This window comes from Tupaia chinensis, unplaced genomic scaffold (assembly GCF_000334495.1).
Source record: "Tupaia chinensis unplaced genomic scaffold, TupChi_1.0 Scaffold000187_1, whole genome shotgun sequence".
Lineage (NCBI taxonomy): Eukaryota > Metazoa > Chordata > Mammalia > Scandentia > Tupaiidae > Tupaia > Tupaia belangeri.
Window position 1 is genome coordinate 223843 of NW_006159662.1, and position 10244 is coordinate 234086.

Here is a 10244-nt window from a genome sequence, read left to right on the forward strand (position 1 = left end):
ACCCCGGGGGCCGGGGGGACGCCCGCCCGCCCGCCCCGGGGCGCTACCCGGCTCTCCGCGACGCGGACGGGGACCCCGGGCTCCGGGTCCGGCCGTGGGACGGCGGCGCCGCTGCAGTCGGTGGGTGGCGGGGTTTCGATCTCCGCGTCCTCGGAGCGGGGCGATGTGGAAGTGTCTCCCCGCAGAGCGGGTCCTCGGCACTCTGTCCCTGGAGGGGCTGGGGTGCGTGCCGCTCGTTATCCTGGGTGTTAAAGGGAGTCGGGGTGCGAGGACGATGCGCAGGTCTCATGACTCGATTTGAGGGAAAATAACCGGCGCCCCAAACCCAGAGGAAAGCGCCAGGCGTGGACGTGTTTCGGCGGACCGGAACGCCGGCCGGAGGCACTCCCCTCGGCCCTGGATCCAGACGGCGGGAGTTGAAGCGGGGTTCCTCCTGGGCTCTGAGGGTCCGAGTTACGTTGTAAACCACACAGGTCTGAGACAGTAAGGATAGCCACGTCGGCTCTCCACCGAGGGCCATGCGAAGGGAGCTCGGAGGGAAACGGAGAGCGTGTCGGTCTCCACGATGAGCCAGGCGTTACCTCGTTTCATTCTGACAGCGACTCTGGGAGGTTGGAGGTGTCGTTCTGCTTGGGCAGAGGTGGAACACGGGCCTCAGAGGTTGAGTCACTTATTAAGGCCTTGACTAGTCGCGAGGTGCTGCTGAGATCTCCAGCCTGCCCATCCCAGACTCTAATTCTAGGATCTAATTTAGGGCAGTTAGGGCTCCTGAGACATCGGTGAAAAATCAAACGCAAGCAGCATTCATCCTTGAATATATATCGTTTCAGTGGATTTCTTTTCAATCGGGGTTTATTAACAGGAAATCTTACATTCATGATAAGACCAAACATTATTATATGTCTATTGCACTTCTTTCCTAGTCTAGTTCCTATACTATGTGCCAAGAGTACCAAAACAAATACAATTTATAGTCTCTGTCCTTCAGTTTAATTGGGAGTGTGATTGTAGAGAAGAATTTTGTCATCACTTAAATTGAATCTTAACTAATGTGTGAATTCATTGAATTAAAAATGCTTTCAGGCACAGTTTTTTGGATCTCATATACAAGAAAAGTTATTAGATAACTTGTCCTATGGGTACCATTTAACACTGTCATAAAATTTAGATTAAGTCATACTGCCGATTAATATTTTGTTTTATTATTGCACTGCCGCACTGCCTTCAGTACATTTAAAAATGTTAGAAAAGAAAGTATTTGCAATTTATCTTTTGTTGTGTTAAAAGGCTTATTTTTGTAGTGCTTTCATTAATTGAGAAGGCAGTGACATAGGTGGGCAGGAATTTCTTTTAAGTTATGTACCAAATATGTTCTTAACCTCTCCTTCCAAAAATTTAAAGTATACCTACTATCAAATTCTATTTAAGCTTTGTGATTCAGAGTTTTAATGAAAATTTAGCCTGGAATAACACAGTATAGAAATGTTTAAGATTACTTTAGGCACAGATATAAATAGGTAGATGAAAAGGATAGTAGGTGATTTAGGAAATGTTTTCTTACTGCTTCAATTTTCTCAATGAAGTAAGAATCAAGGTCACAATCTGAGGATGATGTTACGATAATGCTTTTGGGGCTGAGAGAATGAATGCACTTGTGAAATAGGTGATTAACAGAAAATTAAGCAATTACTTTGAGGTGTGAGAAGTGCAGTATAGGAAATATAAGGTGTTATATGTGGGTGCACAAAATAAGGATTCCTGATTTTGTAAACAAGAAATTTTGCCATCCATTTCCAGTGCCTGGCTTTGCAGCGTCATCTAGAGCAGATGCCAGCCCCTTTTGCCCCAATTCACTTTGCTAAGTTATGCCTCAGCGATATTGCAGGCACACTGGTTCTTTATACAAACCCTTTGGGAGTTTAGCTTTTTGCATTCTTTTTGCTGCTTCAAAATTCCACCCCACTCTTTTTCAGACTGTTTTTTCTAATCGCACTTATCGCATTATATTATATTATGTTTTATCCACCAAGTTAGTGACAATGTCTACCTTTTTTTCCCTGCCTCATAATGTTTGATGTAAATGTTAAATGAATATGTCACATTTCTAACTTTGTCCTCTTTCTTTAATCTATAGTGAGAGTTAGCAAGCTTTCTTTATAAAGAGCCAGATAGTAAATATTTTAGGTTTTGCACATCATATGGTCTCTGTCTCAGTAACTTAACTCTGCTGTTCTAGCACAAAAGCAGACGTAGACGATTATAAGTGAATGAGCATGGTTGTATTCCAGTAACACTTTATTTATAGGCATTGAAATTTGAATTTCATAGTATTTTACATGTCACAAGATACTATTTTTTAAATTTTTTTTTCCCAACCGTTCAGGAATGTAGAAAGAAACACTGTTAGTTCATAAACTGTACAAAACAAGCTGTGGGCTGGATTTAGCCCCCACCTTTATCATAGTTTCCATACTTTTGATACATACATAGTTTACATACTTTTCATTTGTAAGGACTCTCAGAAGCCTTGATAAAGGAATTTGCAGTGAGATGATACTGGTTTTAATATTACCATCGACAGTAGAGAAACAAAGATAAACAAGACAGTTTTTTAAATTGATTTATTTTTTTATAAAGGATCTTATGGTCAAGTTTAAGGTGTATAAATAACTAATGATGACATGGTATGGAAGCAGGAAACAGTTATATTTGTAACTCATATATAAGAATTATGACAAAAACATGATAATCAGTTCTGCTTGGGTGGACCAGAAATGCCCTCTAACAGTCATCTCTTGGAGGTAGGGAACATATTTTCAGCTAAGAGCCTTTCTGGGAATCTTTTCAAGGATACTAAGGTGACCAAACGGTCACTTTAATTAATTTCAATTATTCCTCCAAAAGTAAATATAGATTTTTTTTGGGGGGGAGGGTTTTTTTTATTATAGGGCGCGTACACTCGCCAGGCAGACAGAGAGAGACAGAGAGACAGAAAGCCAGAAATCACCCCTCAGGGGGGATGGCCACGCCACAATCCCTTCTCCTCCGTTCTTCTCTCGGGATCTTGGGTACGCATGCACACGCGTCCGGCGTGAGTTTAAGCCACCGGGTCTGGGACTCGAACCACGGTCGACTACGTGGGAGTCCAGCGACATAGCCATTACGCTAACTGCTGGTCCCATAGATAGAGATTTTTAAAATCAGGTCTGTGCATATAAAAGTAAATTATAAATTTTCAAGGTTATTTACCTGTATAAAATGGGATTATTTATTCCATCAATATTTAGTGCTTCCTCAATGCTGTTCACTGAGTTGTTTTATCAACCAAAAATATTTTAAGGAGATAATGATAGCTTCAGATAAAATGACGATAATGATAATTACAGTAATATCTCAGGGTTTAAAAATACCTTATAATTTTCAGATTTTGTACTTTACCTTAAACTTGCATTCTGAATTTTTCCCTAGCAATTATTTCTAAAGATTATGTATGTATTTTACTCATCTAAGTAATGTCAAATATATTCCATAGCATTTGAGATATAGTAGTCAATATTTCATTAATAAGTTAATGAATTTTTAATTATGTAGCTCCTCATGTTTATTTTAAGTCTATTTTTAATACATTAGAAAAGGAAGATGAGCTTTAGTGGGCTTTCCATTTTCTTGCAATTTATTAGTTTTAGCATAAATTATTTTATCCAGGAAAATTATAAACTTGATTAAACCTTTAGTGATGTTAAGTGTTTAAAAATTACCTAAGTACTATTTAAAGTCTTACAACAAACTTAACATGTACCCAGGTATGTAGCAAAACATTGAAATAACTTTTGAAAAAATTTTGTAATTTTCTAACTTTATTTCTCTGTTTCTTCCATTATTCTGTAGTAATTAAAAACTGGCTTTGTTAAAGAGTTCTTAAAGTATTACGTTGGCAAGACTTTGAGTTGGAACTATATCAACTCTACCACTAGTGAGTGAACTCCTGGCTATTGTCTGCAGGATTTTATTCCCACTTAAAATCAATATTAAACTTGGGACAGACCAAGCATCCTCTTATAGTACTTTCTTTTTTCTTTTTTATAGACCACAGATTAGTTTATTTTTAACACCCATCATGTCATGAATTCATAGGGAATAGGTTCTAGTAGCTCAGGCTCCTTTCCGTTGGTTCTCACAAAGTGTGCTTTTCCGGGTGGAGCAGGCTGGCGCTTTGGTTGAACTCAGGTAACTTTCTCTTTGGCTTCTTTCTTTTTCTGGTCATTTTCCTTCACACGTTTTAGGAAGCTATCTCTGCTCTTAGAATGTTTAATATGCTCAATATGCACATTAATTCTCTTGGCAAGAATCTTGCCCTTAACTTGTTTGTTCACAACAATGCCAATAGCATGCTGGGCAACATTGTAGACTCTTCCAATGGTGCCATGGTAACGTTTGTGGGGCATTCCTTTTTGAACAGTACCCATTCCCTTGATGTCTACACTATCACCTTTCTTGTAGATTCCCATATATGTCGCCAAAGGAACAACTCCATGTTTTCTAAAAGGCCTAGAGAACATATATCGGATGCCTCTCCTCCTTCCCTTTGGGTTCCTCATTTTGGTTAATTACTGGAAGACGGTGGTTCCGGGCAAAAGGCCTCTTATAGTACTTTCTTTTTATTCTTTTGAGCACTACCAAATAAGGCTATAAAATTTGGGAATTATTGTATTGGAAGAGGACTTTTAGAGCTCTTTGCTAAATAGGGGATTTCTCTTTTCGTTTCTTTTTTTAGATTTTTGCCATAGAGCAAATACACTCACCAAAGAGAGAGCCAGAGAGACAATGAGATGGAAAGTGAGAAATTGTCACCCAGAGGGTGATGGTTGTGACGCAGTCCTTTCTCCTCCACTCTCCTGGGATTTGGGGCAGGCACACACATTTTTAAGCTGCTGGATCTGAACCTCGAACCATGGTTAGCCATGTGGGAGCCCAACACCTTAACTACCACGCCACTGGCGGGCCCTAGCTAGGGGGATTTTTGTGGTCCAAGAAAAGGCACCTGCAAAGTTAAACCCTTCACTATGTCTCTTTTTGACCAAACTTCATTTATAAATTTGTGGCTTTGTTTTCAGATGTACTCTTCTGTCAAGAGTACTACTTTCAGGTTATCTCTGGTATGTGGACCTTGACCTTTTAGTACACCTGATTCTCCTACCCACAGAAGTTGGTCATATCTCAGTGACATGTCCTTCTATCTTTGGGTAGATTCTTCAATATGGAGTAGCACTGCCTTTCCCCATTCTTTCTCCATCCTAATTCCTCCTTCTCCCTGTTAGGGTAGTCAATGTTCTTTGGTATTTTCAAGCCCTGCAGAACAGTGGAGGGTAGGGTAAGGAGTGTATGCTTCTGTGATTACCCTACCAGTGCAAGTTGTAGGTGTCCTTTAAAAAAAATTTTTTTTTCCCCTCTGTTTTCTTGAAAGACATATAAATTCCCAGAGACAATGTAATACCTGAGATGAAGTCAGGTATTTTCTCAAGCATCCTATTACTAGCTAAGACTCTTCACAATAGAGTTAGTACTTTACTTTTTTTTCTTAAATAATTATTCTTATTTAATTTCCTTTCCTTTCTTTTGTTTTTTTCTTTTCTTTTCTTTCTTATTTAACCAGAGAGGGAGAGGGAGAGAGAGAGAGAAAGTAAGCCGCCAGGTCCAGGACTCAAACTGCAGTCGACCATGTGGGAATCCAGCGCCCTTAACCACCATGCCACTTGCTGGCCCCTACTTTACATTATTTTGTAGAGCAGTCCTTGCTTGATTTATTCTCCATTGCCCTTTTCAATTTGGGCCTACTTAGGCACTGTAGGTTTGGGTGAGGAGATTGGGAGTATGGGCAGTTGAAGAGGGCAGATTTGTTCATTGTTTTACGAAGGTATGACTACAGCTTTGAATTTAATTATTTTGATAACAGGTTAGATGAACATTACACTTTAAGGGTTTATGAAGAACCCTTGTTAAAATGTTTTATTCTTTTCAAATAGCCAAATTGAATGTTTTATAGTATAAAGAAAACCATCACAGAATTTTCTTCAATAGTTTTTTTTTGTTTGTTATAATCCCTCAAATAGGTAGAAGTTTAAGATTATTGAAATTTTATGTCTTCACATGATTAAACTAGAGCTTTTGAATATAAGGAACATCAGATTGTTGAGATCAGTCTTATTTATCTGTGTAATTTTATAAAAGATTTTATACTTTCATTATTTTCTTCTTCTTTTTGTCATTTTATTAATCATTCTAGAGGATTTCCTTTACTCAGTTTTCAATCTAGCTCACTAATTTGTTTTTAGATCCTATTCATCCCATTCTTTGGGGAGTTTATTCCTGTCAATTTGTTTCTAAGTTATCTAATTGCCTTTTTCTTTTTCTCTTCTTTATTTTACTTTATTTTTTTGCCATGGGGTATGTGTATTGGCGGAGAGAGACAGAAAGAAGCAATGAGAGGGAAAGTGAGAAATCATCCCTCAGGAGGGATGGCCACACTGCAATCCCTTCTCCTCCTGGGATTTTGGGCATACACACACACACACACACACACACACACCCCGGCATGATTTTTAAGCCTTCAGGTCTGGGACTTGAACCTTGGTCAGCCGTGTGGGAGTTCAGTGCCTTAACTACCACAACATGTGCTGGCCTCTAATTGCTTTTTTCTTAATTACTTTGTTCTTGTTTTGTTCTTGTTTCAAATAAGATACTTTCCATTATCCCTTTCAGAATATTATACTAGTTTTATATCCAGTAGTGATGAATGTGTGTACTTAATTCCAACGTACTAAGCAATATTTTTTGCTTTACATGTATTAATTATGTTAGTTGTTCTGAAACCCCAAAGAGGTGGATGCTATTATTACTGTATTTTACAGGTGACAGAATTTAGGCATAGAATAGTTCAATAACTTGGCCCAAACACTCAAATCTAGTAAGTGATTGAGGCAGGATTCCTGTTTAATTAACTGGGCTCCAGAGGTTGCATTCTTTTTTTTTTTTTTTTTTTTTTTTGACATAGGGCACGTGCACATCCAGAGAGAGAGAAAGAGAGAAAAAAGAAAAAAGCCCATCCCACTGGGGTGTAGTTACACCACAATCCCTTCTCCATTTCTCCATCCTTTGGGAATTTGGGGCATGTCCCATGTGTTTCTCAAGCCACCTGTCAAGAGACTAAAACTGCTCGTGGGATCTGATTCTCTTGACCACTAGGTCATAGACCTGCTACAGATATCACTTTCTTAACCATCAGACTATGCTACTTAAGGGATTATTTTTGTGTTTGTTGATTTTGGTGCCTCCTTTATATTGCTTAGGATATTTTTGGTTGTAAGAAGTAGAATCCTATTCTGGCTAGCTGAAGTCAAAGTAAAAGTGTATTGGAAAGATAATAGGATATTTTACATATTCCAGGGAAGAAAAATCAAGTTTTGGGCACAGTATCACATAGGAGGAAGCTTAGTATCAAGAATGTCTGAACTTTCTTTTTTTTTTTAAAGAATTATTTTATTTTAACTTTATTTATTATTAATATCATTATTATTTTTCAGTTTGATCAGAGAGAGACAGAGGAAGTGAGAAAGCAAGCCACCAGGTCCGAGACTTGAACCGTGATCGGCCATGTGGGAGTCCAGCGCCTTTAACCACCACGCCACTTGCCGGCCCCAAGAATGTCTGAACTTTCTTAAGTTTCCTTAAATTTTGCTTTAAATCTCTTTCCCAGTTTCTGAGTTCTCTTAGTTAAAAATTCAGATTGCCAGACCAGCCAGGTGGCATGGTGGTTAAGGTGGCTAGATCCCACATGACCAACTGTTTGATTCAAGTTCCAACCTGGAGGATTGAAAATCATGCTGGACACGTGTGCATACGTACCCAAAATCCCTAGAGGAGAATGGAAGAGGAGGGATTGCAGCATGACCATCCCTTCTGGAGGATGATTTCTCACTTTCACCTTCTCTGTCTTTCTCTCTGTCTCTCTAATGAGAGTATACCCCCATAGCAAATTAAGAAAAAAATAATTGAGACTTCCAGGAGAAAAAGTAACTGATGTAGTTTAAGAGTGGTAGTGGTAATGGTTTGTGTGTGTGTTGGGGTGATGTTTGGGGCTAAAGATTTAATTCTGTTTCAGAAAACTCTGATAAGGGGTAGAGTGGGTGGGCAGGCAAATTTACTTACTTCAAACAAGGCCATTAGCAACCTAACCTAAGTGAAGCAGTTCCATAAGAAAGAAGAACATTGTGACTCCATGGCTACTGTCCGAGAAGTCTGTTATCTAAAAAAGAAGAATCATGGGTCCTGCAGGTGGCATAGTCGTTAAGGTGCTGGACTCACACATAACTGACTGTAGTACAAGTTCTGGACCCAGTGGCTTAAACACCATGCCAGGAGCATGTATGTCCATGCCTAAAATCCCAGGAGAAGGGATTAGGGCATGTCTCACTTCCCTCTTACTGTCTGGTGGGCACACTGCCCTGTGGCAGTAAAACAAACAAATAAATAAATAAATAATCATGCATTTAGCATTCAATTAGAATGAATAATTTAGTAGTGCCTGCCGAATCAATGTTTTGTTTTGGTAGATAACTTGAGAATCTTCATGTAGAGTGGTTTAGTGTATCTATGTTTAGTTTGTAACAAATTATCCTTGAATGAGTGTCAGTTTTATTTCTTTCCTTATCTTTTTTTTTTTTGCCCTAGACGTAATTATCAATTCTTTACTGAATGTGATGTAATACTCATGAGTCTGTTGAAATAATTTATTTTAATGGCTCCTTTATTTTTTATTTCTTTTATCTCGCTCTTTTTACTCATTTACTCATTTAATTTACTCATTTAATTAGTGTATCTTATTGCCTTTTTAAAGAGTTGTCTATAATCCCATTATTAATTTAAAAAAACTTTCTACTCTTTTATGCACCTAAAGAAGATGCTTATTTAAGTCAAACATTAATTTACATTTGTGACAAATTGCCTCTAACTGTTGCCTTTTTTTTTTTTTGATTTAGGTGGAGACAGTTAGCCAGCCCAGAACAGATTGTTCTTGTTTTGGAGGGGAATCATATCAGTGGCCCCAATTAGGTAAGTATATTGAGAACAAGACAGTACCAATTGTTCTGGAATTTTTTTGTTTTTGTTTTTGTTTCAGGTTTTTGCCATGGCATATGTGCCAGAAAAACAAGAGACAGACAGAGAGAGGGAAAGTGAGAAATCACTCCCCAGAGGGGATGGCCATGATGCAATCCCTTTTCCACTGTCCTCTCAGGAGAGCATATATACACATATGTGCCTGGCTTGATCTTCAAACCGCTGGATTTGGGGCCCAAACCATGGTCGACCATGTGGGAATCCATTGCCTTGATTACCATGCCACCTGCCGGTCCCCTGTTCTGGAATGTTTAACAGGACCTTTTTGTATCTTCTCAAAGCTTCCCATTTAATACCTCTTGGTGTGCAGAGGTCCTAGGATATTAGGCTATGCAAATTTGAACATGGACCATAGTGATTACAGTCAAGACTCTGGCCACTTCTTTTTTGAGTTCATCTATAGTGAAACCTCATTAATGAATTGAGATAGGTCCAACAGAGAGGTTCAGGAACAGAAAAGGTTCCAAGAGCCTAAATATATCCTGTAGGGGAGACACTGGACCTGTGATAGGCCCAACTATTATTATTATTTATTTATTTGTTTATTTTTTGAGATTTTTGCTATAGGGCATGTGCTCTCACCCAAGAGATAGAGATTGAGAGATAGAAACTGAGAAATCACCCTCTGGGGGATGGTCATGCCACAGTCCCCTCTCCTTCATTGTCTCCTCAAGATGTTGGGCACATACACACATGAGCCCTTCATGAGTTTCAGGTCTCTGGGTCTAAAATTTGAACAGTGGTTTGGATTTCCATGTGGAAATCCATTTGTCGGCCCTGTAGGAGACCATTATGCTATATGCTGGTCCCCAATTATTTTTATCCCAGTTACTTGAGAGGCTGAACGAAGCAAGATCACAAAATTGAAACCAACCTGGGCAGCAATAACCTGTGTCTTAAAATAAGTTTTTGAGGGGGACCAGCAGTTGGCATAATGGCTATGTTGCTGGATTCCCATGTAGTCGACTGCGGTTAGCATCCTGGACCCAGAGGCTTAAACTCATGCCGGGCGTGTGTGCGTGCGTGCCTAAGATCCCGAGAAGAGAATGGAGGAGAAGGGATTGCGGTGT

At 39.2% G+C, this 10244-nt stretch overlaps 1 protein-coding gene across 5 annotated transcripts in view; it reads left to right on the forward strand.

The window, feature by feature from the left end:
- Positions 1-9033: 9033 nt before the first annotated feature.
- ABCA5 (ATP binding cassette subfamily A member 5) overlaps positions 9034-10244 on the forward strand; it is a 74224-nt gene continuing 73013 nt past the window's right edge. For 3 of the 5 annotated variants that reach the window (XM_006146735.3, XM_014587155.2, XM_006146736.3), the window contains exon 1: positions 9040-9108. The gene's annotated coding sequence lies outside the window, so the exon portion shown is untranslated. Of the gene's footprint in view, positions 9109-10244 lie in introns of all 5 variants that reach the window. The other 2 variants (XM_027771142.1, XM_014587154.2) reach the window with 2 other exon arrangements.